The following is a 12,156-nucleotide window of genomic DNA, read 5'->3' on the forward strand; positions in this document are numbered from 1 at the left end:
TTTGCCATTTTAATAATTTTGAAGTATGTAAGCCTATAGTATGAAATGCATTTATAATGTAATACACCATCACTATTTAATTCAAGATGTTTTAAATCAGGTCAAACAGAAACCCTGTAAACTTTAAGCAATCATTTTTCATTCTCTCCTCTGCACAACCTAAGACCAAAACACATATGCTTTGGATTCCCATTTTATATAAATTGAATCATAAAACATATGACCTTTAGATTTTAACTTTTTTCATTCACCATTGTTTTCAAACTTTATCCACATTGTATATAACATTAGTACATCATTCCTTTTTATGGATGAACAACATTCCATTGTATTATATAAATATACTACATTTTGTTTATCAGTTGATGGAGATTTGAGTTTTTTTCTACTTTAACTGAATAATGCTGCAATAAGCATCCATGTGAAAAATTTTCTTTGAACACCTGTTTCAAGTATTTAGGGTATATTTCAAGAAATGGGGTTTCTGGCCTTGCTGTGGGGCCGCAGCTCTTCCAGCCGCCAGACAATGTAGTCTCACTTCATAGAACAGCCACTGCCCCCGCACAACCACGACAATAACTGTGAGGAGGGCGAACAGTCTCTACCATCGCCTGCCGGCCTCAACAGTTCCTAGGTGGAGCTCCCCATGAACAACAGCATTGGAAATTATAATGGAAATGGGAAGAATGGGGGGCTAGAGCATGTACCCTCCTCATTCTCCATTCACAATGGGGACATGGAGAAGATTTTTTTGGATGCACAGCATGAATCCTGACAGAGCAGTTCAAGAGGCAGTTCTCATTGCCAGCCCTTCCCCACAAGATGGGCAGATCATGTTTGATGTGGAAATGCACACCAGCAAGGACCATAGCTCTCAGTCAGAAGAAGAAGTTGCAGAAAGAGAAAAAGAAGTGGATGCTCTGAAGAAAAGCATAGACTGGGTGTCCGACTGGTCCAGTAGACCTGAAAACATTCCACGCAAGGAGTTCCACTTCAGGCACCCTAAGCGTTCCGTTTCCTTAAGCATGAGGAAAAGTGGAGCCATGAAGAAAGGGGGGATCTTCTCCGCAGAGTTTCTCAAAGTGTTCATTCCATTTCTCTTCCTCTCCCATGTTTTGTCTTTGGGGCTAGGCATCTACATTGGAAAACCACTGAGTGCGCCTTCTGCCAGCACCTACTAAGGGAGGAGAAGAGTCCCTGGGCCAGCGTGTGACTTGTGAAGTGGTGTCTTGTCACAGTAGTTTATTTGAACTTGAGACCATTGTAAGCATGACCCAACCTCCACCCTCTTTTTACGTATCCAAGTTCCAGTAAGTCTCAAATCTAGTATTTTATTCCAACTCTGTTGAGGCATTTTACTAATACCCTCATTCCCTTTTGGGCCTGTAAAACACTTTCAAATTTCCTAATAAGAGTTTACTGTCATTTAGAAATTTGCAAGGGCTTATTTTCTGCAAACGCCACCAGCAGATTGTAATTTTGTCAAGAATGCCATTGTCTTCTCTCAGTACTACCAGACCTAGACCTGCACCATTCGTGGTATAAATCTTACTCTTACAAGATAACCCACCTGTCTCTTCAAATGAGACCAGGTTGCAAATGATATGAAAGCTTTGTTGTTTTGTTTTTCAAGACAAAGGCAAGCTTCCCTAAGCTTGAATTTATAGTTATGAAAAAAGAAAACAAAAACAAATAAAACAGACAAAATATAACACTAGGAAAAAAAATATCCTGGGCAATAAAAAGTTATTTAAAAACAAAAAAAGAAGTGGGGTTTCTGGATCTTATAATATTACTATGATTAGCTTTTTGATGAACCAGTAAAATGTTTTCCATAGCAGTTGCACCATGGAACAGTCCCACCAACAAACAGAGGATTTCAGTTTCCCCATATCATCAGCAACCTTAATTATTTTCCATGTTTTGAACATGGTTATCCTAGTAAATGTGAAGTTGTATTTCATCGTGGGTTTTATTTGAATTTTACTGAGAGCAAATGACATTTGAGCATATTTTCAAGAGTCAGGCATGACTTAGTGATGAAACTACCACCATATCTTGTGCTTATTGGTCATTATCTTATTGGAGAAATTTCTATCTAGATCTCTTGTCTGTTTTTTTAAGTTTTGTTGCTTATCTTTTTTGTTGTTGAAGTATAAGTGTTCTCTATATAGTCTGAATTCATATATTCTGTATTCTTGACCTGTATTAGATATGATTTACAATCACTTCACTGTATAAGTTTAAGGCATACAGAATGATGGTTTGAATTTTATATATTGTAAAGTGTTTACCACAATTGGTTCAGCTAACATCTATCTTCTTATATAGATACAATAAAAAGAAAGGAAAAGAAGAAAAGAAAGAAAAATCTCTCTGTGATGAAAATGCTTAGGGTTTCCTTTGTTACCAAATTTCCTATATATTCTACATCAGTGTTAGCTGTAGTCATAATGTTGTACATTATATCCCTAGTACTTATTAATCTTATAACAGAAAAACTGAGTTGTTTGACCATTTTCCTTATATTCCCTGTCCCTCACTCTCTTCCTCTGGTAACCACAAGTCTGATCTCTTTTTCTATGAATTTTCTTTTAAAGATTTCATATGTAAATGAGATCATATAGTGTTTGTCTTTCTTTGTCTGACTTATCTCACTTAGCATAATGTCTTCAAAATCTATTCATGTTGTAACAAAAGGTAGGATTTCCTTGTTTATTGTGGCTAAATAATATTCTATTAAATATCTCACAAATTCTTTATTTGTGTATGCCTTGGCTATTGTAAATAATGCTGCTATAAACATGGGAATGCAAATATCATTCTTGGTTAGTGTTTTCATTTGCTTTGGTTATATTCCCAGAAGTGGAATTTCTGGATCTTGGTAGCTCTATTTTTAATTTTTTGAGGACCCTCCATATTGTTTTCCATAATGGCTGTACCAATTTGCAATCATGCCAATAGTGCATGAAGTTTCCCATTTCTCCAGATCCACACCAACATTTGCTATCTCTTGTGATATTTTGATAATGATTACTCTAAGAGGTGTGAAATGATATCTCATTGTGGTTTTAATTTGCATTTCACTAATGACTACTGCTTTCGACCATTTCAAGTGCCCATTGGCCTTTCATATATCTTCTTTAGAGTAATGTCAATTCAAGCCATTTGCCCATTTTTAAACTGGGATTTTTTTTTTTTTTGCAGTTAAGTTGTATGTGTTCTTTATAAATTTTTGATATTGACCCTTTAACAGAAATGTGATTTGCAAACATTTTCCCCATTCTGCAGTTTGTTTTTCACTTTGTTGATGATCTCTTTTGCTGTGAAGAAGGTTTTTAGTTAAGTGCTGTCCTAGTCCTATCTGTTTATTTTTCATTTTGTTGCTTGTGCTTTGCTTGTTGTATACAATAAATAATTACCAAGATCCACATCAAGGAGTTTTATTCCTCTGCTTTCATCTAGCAGTTCTATGGTTTCAGGTCTTACATTTAACTCTTTAATCCATTTTGAATTATTTTTGCTGAGTGATATAAGATATGTATCCAGTTTTATTCTTTTGCATGTAACTTTCTAATTATTTCAAAATTATCCATTTAAAAAAACTGTCTTTTTTATTGAGTATTATTGGCCCCCTTGTCATATATTATTTGACTGTATATGCTTGTATTTATTTCTGGGAACTTGATTCTTCTGTTCTATTGCTCTACTTGTCTTCTTCAATTTGCTAAGACTTCTTTGTAGCCTAACACATGTTTTATCCTAGAACATATTCAATGTAAGCTTTAGAAGAATGTGCATTTGGTTGTTACATAGAATGTTTTATATATATGTTAAGTACATTTGCCTATAGTGTTGTTCAAATCTATTGTTTCTGTATTAATTCACTTCCTGCATGACCTCCCCAGTGTGGAAAGCAGGGTTTTAAAATCCCCAAATATTACTGCAACATTTTCTACCTCTTTTTTTAGATATTATTTTTTTGTTTGTTTTATATATTTAGATGTTCACATATTGGGTACAGAAATATTTACAATTGTTATAACTTATTGTTGTTCAGTCACTGTCATGTCTGACTCTATGCAACCTCATGAAATGCAGCATCCCAGGCTTCTCTGTTCATCCCTATCTCCCTGAGTTTGCTCAAACTCATATCCATTAAGTCAATAATGCCATCTAACCATCTCATTCACTGTCGTCCCGTTCTCCTCCTGCCTTCAATCTTCCCCAGCATCAGGGTCTTTTCCAATGAGTCAGCTCTTCGCATCAAGTGGCCAAAAAAGTGGCCACTCCACAGTGGATGAAGCTCCATCAAGTGGAGCTTCAGCTTTAACATCAGTTCTTCCAATGAACATTCAGGGTTGATTAGTTAGTTAGTTCAGTCGTTCAGTCATGTCTGGCTCTTTGTGACCCCATGGACTGCAGCATGACATGCCTCCCTGTTCATCACCAACTCCTAGAGTTTACTCAAACTCGTGTCCATTGAGTCAGCAATGCCATCCAACCATCTCATCCTCTGTCGTCCCCTTCTCTTCCTGCCTTCATTCTTTCCCAGTATCAGGGTCTTTTCTAATGAGCCAGCTCTTCGCATCAGGTCACCAAAGTATTGGAGTTTCAGCTTCAACATCAGTCCTTCCAATGAATACCCAGGACTGATCTCCTTTAGGATGGACTGGTTGGATCTCCTTGCAGTCCAAGGGACTCTCAAGAATCTTCTCCAACACCACAGTTCAAAAACATCAGTTCTTCGGTGCTCAGCTTTCTTTATGTTCCAACTCTCACATCCATACATGACTACTGGAAAAACCATAGCCTTAACTAGATGGACCTTTGTAAGCAAAGTAATGTCTCTGCTTTTTAATATGCTGTCTAGGTTGGTCATAACTTTTCTTCCAACAGGGTTGATACCTTTTAAGATTGACCTGGTTTCAACTCCTTGCTGTCCAGGGGACTCTCAAGAATCTGTTCCAGTGCCACAGTTTGAAAGTATTTCTTTTTTGGCCCTCAGCCTTCTTTATGGTTTAACTCTCACATCCATACATGACTACTGGAAAAACCATACTTTGACTATATCGACCTTTGTTGGCAATGTGGTGTCTCTACATCTTAAAACACTACCTAGGATTGACATAGCTATTCTTCCAAGGAACAAGTGTCTTTTATTTTTGCAGCAGCAGTCAGTGTCTGCATTGATTTTGGAGCCCCCCTGGAATGAAATCTGACACTGTTTCCATTACTTTCCCCATCTATGCCATGAAATGATAGGATCAGATGCTGTGATCTTCCTTTTATGAGTGTTGAGTTTTATGCCAGATTTTTCATTCTCCTCTTTCACTGTCATCAAGAGGCTCTACAATTCCTCTTCACTTTCTGCCATTAAAGTGGTATCATCTGCATATCTGAGGTTGTTGATATTACTCCTGGTGATCTTGTCATTCCAGTTTGTGCTTCATCCAGCCCAGCATTTTGCATAATGTACTCTGCATGTAAGTTAAATAAGCAGGGTGACAATATACAGCCTTGAAACACTCCTTTCCTAATTTTGAACCAGTCTGTTGTTCCATATCCAGTTCTAACTATTGCTTCTTGTCCTGTGTACAGGTTTCTTGAAAGGGAAGTAAGGTGGTCTGGTATTCCCAGCTCTTTAAGAATATTTCATAGTTTGTTGTGATCCATACAGTAAATGGCTTTAGCATAGTGAATGAAGAAGAAGTAGATTTGTTTGAATCTCCTTGCCTTTTTTATGATTCAGTGTATGTTGGCAATTCAATCTCTGGTTCCTCTGTCTTTTCTAAATCCAGCTCACACATCTGGAAGTTCTCGATTCATATACTGCTGAATCCAAGCTTGAAGGATTTTGAGCATAATTTCTTGATAGAGTGACAAATTTATCATTATATAATGACTGTCTCTTTTTACCATTTAATTTAAAGTATAATTTTAAATATAAATATAACTACCTCTACTTTTTTGGTTACTTACTTCACTCTGTATGATAATCTCTTGGTCCACCCATGGCTCTGCAAATGGCACAATTTCATTTATTTTTATGACATATTCCATTATATATATGTATGACATCTATACCCATTCCTCTGTTGATAGAAATTTAGGTTGCTTCCATGTACTGGTTATTTTAAATATGGATGCTATGGATATTGGTGTGCATGTGTCTTTTAAAAATATATTTAGTTGTCTTCTGAAGGGTTAATATGGCCACAATAGGGAAAGTGGAGATGTGCTGCTTGCAAACAGGATGTTCTGCCAAGGAGACGGACACAGCCTTGAGTTCAACGGCCCCTTGCCAACAAGGGAACATTCCCTTCCTGTGATAAGAAGGGAGAAGGGGCCCTGAATAATTTCTGCGGTAAGGAGAAATTTCACTCCCTTTTGCTGTATGATAACATTTATGCACATGTGCTGTACTGGACAAGTTTGGTCATACAGTCTGGAATTCTGCCAATAGGGGATGTATATAAATAAACCACGAGCTCGCTGGCTTGCACAGTTCTTGTCCCTCTGGCCAGAGTGTATGTCTTTTGTGTGTGCATGTCTCGTATGTTCTGTGTCATTTCACTCGTAGTAACCAACATCTTCTAATCATGTGAAATTATTTTTTAGTTTTTTCTACTTATTTACTTTTATTTTTGGCTGTACTGGGTTTTCCAGCTTGCACACAGGCTTTCTCCAGTTGCAGCAAATGGGGCTACTCTCTAGTTGTGATGTGGCTTCTCTTGTTGTGGAGCACAGGCTGTAGACTGCAGGCTCCAGTAGTTGTGGTGCATGGGCTTAGTTGCTTCACTGCAAGTGGAATCTTCCTGGACCAGGGATCTAACCAGTGTCCCTTGCATTGCAAAATGGACTTTTAACCTCTGGACAACCAAGGAAGCTCTGCATACATCTTTTTGAATAATGAATTTCTCTGTGCATATGCACAGGAGTGGAACTTCTAGATCATGTGATAGTTGTATTTTTAGTTTTTTAAAGATCCTCCATACCATTCTCCATAGTAGCTGTACCAGTTTATAGTCCCACCAACAGTGTAGGAGGGTTCCCTCTTCTCCATACCCTCTCCAGCATTTATTGTCTGTAGATATTTTGATGAAATTCTGACTAGTGTGAGGTGATACCTCATTGTGGTTTGATTCGTGTTTCACTGATTAGTGATTTTGAGCATCTTTTCATGTGCCTCTTGGCCTTGTGTGTGTCTTCCTTGGAGATATGTCTGTTTGGGTCTTCTCCTCATTCTTCTTTGTTTTTTGTTTGTTTGTTTGTTTGTTTTAAATGTTAAACTGTGTGAACTGTTTGGAGATTAATCCATTGTCAGTTCTTTCATTTGCAAATATATTTTTCTGATTCTGAGGGTTGTCTTTTTGTCTTATTTATGGTTTCCTATTTTGTGTTCTAGCTCTGTGTTTCTTTCCAAAGATTGCTTTAACTATTCAGGGTCTTTTGTGTTTTCATAAGAACTGTAAACATTTTTAATGTAATTCTGTGAAATTAAGATTGCTAATTTGATAGTGATTGCATTGAATCTGTAGATAACTTTGGGGTATGTAATAATTTTCACACTCTTGATTCTTTCAATCCAAGAATATGGTATATCACTCCATCTGTTTATGTCATCTTTGATTTCTTTCATTAGTATTTTATAGTTTTCAGAGTAAAGGTCTTTTACTTCCACAGATAGATTTATTCCTAGATATTTTATTTATTTTGTTGCAGTGTTAAATAAAATTGTTTCCTTTATTTCTCTTTCTGATGTTTCATTGTTAGTGTATAGGAATGCAAGAGATTTCTGTGTATTAATTTCCTATCCTGCAACATTACCAGATTTGTTGATTAGCTAAAATAGTTCTTTGGTGGCACCTTTAGGATTTTTTTATGTATATTATCATATCACCAGCAAACAGTTACAATATTACTTCTTCTTTTCCAATTTGGATTTTAATTTCTTTTTACCCTATAATATTTATAACTAGGACTTCTAAAACTATGTTGAATAATAGTGACAAGAGTGGACATCTTCTTGTTCCTGATCTTAGAGAAAAAGTTTTCAGTTTTTGACCATGGAGAATGATGTTTGCCATGGGTTTGTCACACATGTCCTTTATTATGTTGAGGTAGGTTCCCTCTATGTCCACTTTGTGGAGAGTATTTATCATAAAATGGTTTTGAATTTTTTCAAAAGCTTTTTCTGCATCTATTTAGATTATCACATGAGTTTTATTATTCAATATTTTAATCTGGTATATCACATTGATTAATTTCTGTATATTGAAGAATATGTGCATTCCTGTGAAATATCCCAGTTTATCGTGGTGTATGATCCTTATAATGTGTTGGATTATGTTAGCTGGTATTTTGTTGAGGAGTGTCGCATCTATGTTCACCAGTGATATTGGCCTATAATTTTTTTTTTTCCCCATTTGTTATTGAGGGTAACAGGCAGGAAGGCCAAGGGTCTCCAAATGGAGGAAATTGCCTGCAAGTGTCAGACATTTTTATCTCTCTTAAGCAGCAGGAGGAAACAAACTAGCGATATTTTTTCCTTCTCTATACAAATTTAAACAGAGGTTTCTCTTAAAATTCTGTGTTGCCATAGTGACACCTGGTTTCACCTGAAGTTAACCAATGCTTTTTTCTTATGGAAATGTTTATCTGAAGCTATGCTAATGTACTATGCATTTACCCCAAACTCTGTCTTCAAGTCAGTTCTGCCTCTTGGCTCAGAACCTACTTGATAAACCAGTATGTTATACTCAGATATTGTTCCTCTAAGCTATGTAAATGAAACTATTTCTATGGTGATCTTCCCTTCTTCAAGATTCAAGTTAATCATTTTATGGTCCAAGTTAATCATTTTATGGTCCAAGATGAACCATTTGGTACCAAGTTTATCCCAAAATACATCTTATGGGTGAGGGGCCTGGTGCCATTCTGAGTTTTAAGACATTCTTTTCTTTCATTAACAGACTGCTAGTGACTATATAACATCCAGCTGAAGACTAGCAGGAGGCTACTCTTTCTGCCCCCTTCTGATGCCTATGTCAGAAGCTTTCTCTATCTCCTTTATACTTTATTAAAACTTTGTTACACAAAAGCTCTGAGCGATCAAGGCTTGTCTCTGGCCCCGGATTGAATTCTTCTCCTCAGGGGGCCAAGAATTCTGGCATCATGATTCAACAACAACCTTTAAGTATCTTTGTCTGGTTTTGGTATCAAGGTGATGGTGATCTTGTAGAATGAGTTTGGGTGTGTTCCTTTCTCTGCAAATTTTTGGAAGAGTTTGAGAATTAAATGTGTTAGCTCTTCTCTAAATGTTTGATAGAATTTTCCCATGAGGCTATTTAATCTTCGATTTTGTTGGAAAAATTTTAATTACAGTTTCAATGTCAGTGATTGTGTTTGGTCTGTTCATATTTTCTATTTCTTCCTGGTCAAGTCTTGGAAAGGTGTACTTTTCTAAGCATTTGTCCATTTCTTCCAGGTTGTACATTTTTTGACATATAATAGCTTGTAGTAGTGTCTTATGATCTTTTGTATTTCTTCAGCATCAGTTGTAACATCTTTCTAATTTCTAATTTCCTTGATTTGAGCCTTCTCCTTTTTTTCTTGTTTTTACAGTATTTTATTTTATTTTTGATTGGAGGATAATTGTTTTACAATATTGTGATAGTTTCTGGCATACATCAACATGAATCAGCCATAGGTATATGTATGTACCCTCCATATTAAAACTCTCTCCCACCTCTCTCCCCGCCACAATCTTCTAGGTCGTCACAGAGCACTGGCTTTGGGTTCCCTGTGTCATACAGCAACTTCCCACTGGCTATCTACTCTACATATGGTAATATATATGTTTCAATGCTACTCTCTCAAATCATCTTAAATTCTGTCTTCCCCAATGTGTTCAAAAGTGTCTTCTCTATGTCTGTATCTGATTGCTGCCCTTTAGATAGGTTTAACAGTACCATCTTTCAAGATTACATATATATGTGTTAATATATGGTATCTGTCTTTTTCTTTCTGACTTACTTCACTTTGTATAATAGGCTATGGGTTTATCCACCTCATTAGAAACAATTCAAATGAATTTGTTTTATAGATGAGAAATATTTCATTGTGTATATGTAGCACAACTTCCTATCCATTTATCTGTCAATGGACATCTAGGTTGCTACAAAGTCCTAGCTATTATAAATAGTGCTGCAATGAATATTGGGGTACATGCGTATTTCTCAGTTGGGTCATATGGTAGTCTTATTTTTAGTTATCTAAGGCCCTCCATAGTGTTCTCCATAGTGGTTGTATCAATTTGCATCCCCACCAACAGTTCAAGAGGGTTCCCTTTTTCCCACAGCCTCTACATTGTTTATTGCTTATGGACTTCTTGTTGATGGCCATCTATTGATGGACATTCTGACCAGTGTGAGATACTATCTCATTGTTGTTTTGATTTGGATTTCTCTAAGAAGGAGGAGTGGAGAAGGCAATGGCACCGCATTCCAGTACTCTTGCCTGGAAAACCCCATGGACGGAGGAGACTGGTGAGCTGCAGTCCATGGGGTCGCCGAGAGTTGGCATGACTCAGTGACTTCACTTTCACTTTTCACTTTCATGCATTGAAGAAGGAAATGGCAAGCCACTACAGTGTTCTTACCTGGAGAATGCCAGGGACAGTGGGCTGCCATCCATGGGATCACACAGAGTCAGACATGACTGAAGCAACTTAGCAGCAGCAGCAGCAAGAAGGAGGAGAGAGAAAAAGTTGGCTTAAAGCTCAACATTCAGAAAACGAAGATCATGACATCTGGTCCCATCACTTCATGGGAAATAGATGGGGAAACAGGGGAAACAGTGTCAGACTTTATTATTTGGGGCTCCAAAATCACTGCAGATGGTGACTGCAGCCATGAAATTAAAAGACGCTTACTCCTTGGAAGGAAAGTTATGACCAACCTGGATAGCGTAATAAAAGCAGAGACATTACTTTGCCAATAAAGGTCCGTCTAGTCAAGGCTATGGATTTTCCAGCAGTCATACATGAATGTGAGAGTTGGACGATGAAGAAAGCTGAGCGCAGAACTGATGTTTTTGAACTGTGGTGTTGGAGAAGATTCTTGAGAGTCCCTTGGACTGCAAGGAGATCCAGCCAGTCCATCCTAAGGAGATCAGTCCTGGGTATTCATTGGAAGGACTGATGTTGAAGCTGAAACTCCAATACTTTGGCCACTTCATGCGAAGAGTTGACTCACTGGAAAAGACCCTAATGCTGGGAAAGATTGGGGGCAGGAGGAGAAGGGGATGACAGAGGATGAGATAGCTGGATGGCATCACCAACTCGATGTACGTGGGTTTGGTTAGACTCCAGGAGTTGGTGATGGACAGGGAGGCCTGGCGTGCTGCAATTCATGGGGTCACAAAGAGTCGGACATGACTGAGCGACTGAACTGAACTGAATAATGAGTGATGTTGGATATCTTTTCATGAGTTTATTATCCATCTGTGTGTATTCTTTGGAAAAAGTGTCTGTTAAAGTTTTCTGCCCACTTTTTGATTGGGTTTGCTTTACTGGTATTGAGTTTCATGAGCTGCTTGTATATTTTGAAGATTAGTTATTTCTTAGTTGTTTCACTTGCTATTATTTTATCCCATTTTGAGGACTGTCTTTTCTCCTTGCTAATAGTTTATTTCATTGTGCAAAATATTTTAAGTTTAATAAGGTTCCATTTGTTTATTATTATTGTATTTCCATTACTCTAGGTGTGTCATAGAAGATCTTGCTGTGGTTTATGTTAAAGAGTTTTCTGCTTATGTTTTCCTCTAAGACTTTTATACTTCCTGGTCTTACATTTAGGACTTTAATCCATTTGGAGTTTATTTTAGTGTATGGTGTTATGAAGTCTCTTAATTATAATATTTCACATAAAACAGCCCAGTTTTCCCAGCACAACTATTGAAGAGAATGTCTTTTCTCCATTGTTATTTTTGCTTCCTTTTTCAAAGGTAAGGTGCCCATAAGTGGGTGGATTTATCTCTGAGATTTTTATTTTGTTCCATTGGTCTATATTTTTGATTTTGTGTTAGTATCATACTGTCTTAATTACTGTAGCTTTATAGTAAAGTCTGAAGAAGGGAAGGTTGATTCTTCCA

At 37.0% G+C, this 12,156-nt stretch overlaps 1 pseudogene; it reads left to right on the top strand.

Moving 5' to 3' along the window:
* The first annotated feature begins 526 nt into the window (after nt 1–526).
* LOC138929950 (BCL2/adenovirus E1B 19 kDa protein-interacting protein 3-like pseudogene) lies at nt 527–1,375 on the top strand (annotated as a pseudogene).
* The last annotated feature ends 10,781 nt before the right edge of the window (nt 1,376–12,156 follow it).

Source organism: Ovis canadensis, chromosome X (genome assembly GCF_042477335.2).
Source record: "Ovis canadensis isolate MfBH-ARS-UI-01 breed Bighorn chromosome X, ARS-UI_OviCan_v2, whole genome shotgun sequence".
Classification (NCBI taxonomy): Eukaryota; Metazoa; Chordata; class Mammalia; order Artiodactyla; family Bovidae; genus Ovis; species Ovis canadensis.